The sequence below is a fragment of the Furipterus horrens genome, unplaced genomic scaffold, assembly GCF_987537825.1.
Source record: "Furipterus horrens unplaced genomic scaffold, mFurHor1.1.pri manual_scaffold_10, whole genome shotgun sequence".
Lineage (NCBI taxonomy): Eukaryota > Metazoa > Chordata > Mammalia > Chiroptera > Furipteridae > Furipterus > Furipterus horrens.
This window is the reverse complement of record NW_028327180.1, coordinates 10720398-10721745: the sequence shown is the minus strand read 5'-3', so window position 1 is coordinate 10721745 and position 1348 is coordinate 10720398. Positions and strand designations below refer to the sequence as shown.

Below are 1348 nucleotides of genomic sequence, written 5' to 3'. Positions count from 1 at the left end.
TCAGGGCACATGCCTTTGTTGTGGGTTCAGTCCCTGGTCGGGGCTCATACGAGAAGCAACTGGTAGATGTTTCTCTCTCACATCGATGTTCCTCTCCCTCTCTTCCTCTCTCCTTTCCCCTCTCTCTAAAAATGAATAAATAAAATCTAAAAAAAAAAAAAAAAAGAGAGCCCTACTGCAATGTCTACCCCTCTTGCCATCTCGCTCCTTTTCCTGGAGTGGCCTCAGCATTTAAAAAAATATTATGATGAAAGAAAACAACTACCTCCACCAATTCACAGAACATTTTACTGCATCTGACCCATTGGGGCCTCAGAAATTGGATCTTACTGGCTGTTTAATAAAATAGCTGAAATACCCCACCCAAATCAGAGACCACAAAATGAAAGGAGAAGGAGCAAGAGTTGGAGCCCCTCGTCCCCTGGGTGTTCCAAGGGGAAGCACTGACTCTCCTGAGCCATCCTGTAATGCTGCGTGGCCAGAGGCGTTGGCTTTAATTTCAGCCTCTCTCTTGAGTGGAAGGCAGTTAGGCTCCATAATGAGTGATTATCCCAGGGGTGGAGTTTTAAATCAGAAACTTGACTGGTTCTTTCTGATAGTTTGGAAATTACCAGGAGCATGCATACTACAACTCCTTCCTTTTGCCAACAAGGAAACTGAGATCTGAAAGGGTTAAATGACATACCACAGGCCACCTGGAAAGTTCACGACTACATGAGGGCTAGTACCCAAGTGTGGCGATTCATAGTCTTTCCAGGCAGAATGGAAAAGTAGAAAAAACATTTTCCCCCCAGTTTTATTGAGACATAATTGGCATACATCACTGGGTAACTTTTAAGGTAGATGGCATGATGGTTTCGTTTACATATGCTGTGAAATAATTACTGCAGTAGGTGCAGCTAATATCCATCACTGCATATAGATTCAATATAAAGAAAAGAAACAAGGAAAGAAAAAAAGAAAAATAATTTTCGCCTTAGGCTGAGAATGCTTAGGACTGAAGAACGATGGTTCAGTGCCTCAAAGTAGGTGGCGATACTTGAGTGGTCTGAGCATTGTCGGGCCTGAGGGCCTCTTCCCATCCTCGTGAAAAGGTGTGCTAACTCTCTCCTTTCATGTACCATAAAACTCTGACATCTAATTCTTACTATATTGTCTCTTAAATGTTGTCTTTCTACAGTGAGGTCACAGAGGTCGTGAAAGAACAACAGTGTCTGAGTTTGAACCCAGGATCTTCTACTCTTAGCTGTCTGTTCTGGGATAAAATAGTTCCCCAATCTGAGTTCCTGCTGCTGATCTTTGGAAAGTGCAAATGTAAGCAGTGGTGAGCTTTAGAGACAATCGACGC

At 43.0% G+C, this 1348-nt stretch overlaps 1 non-coding gene across 1 annotated transcript; it reads right to left on the bottom strand.

Annotated features, from left to right (window-relative positions):
- Positions 1-999: 999 nt before the first annotated feature.
- On the bottom strand, positions 1000-1124 carry LOC149999223 (U6atac minor spliceosomal RNA). The gene has a single exon (XR_016513861.1). It is a non-coding gene; the product is annotated as a U6atac minor spliceosomal RNA (small nuclear RNA).
- Positions 1125-1348: the final 224 nt, after the last annotated feature.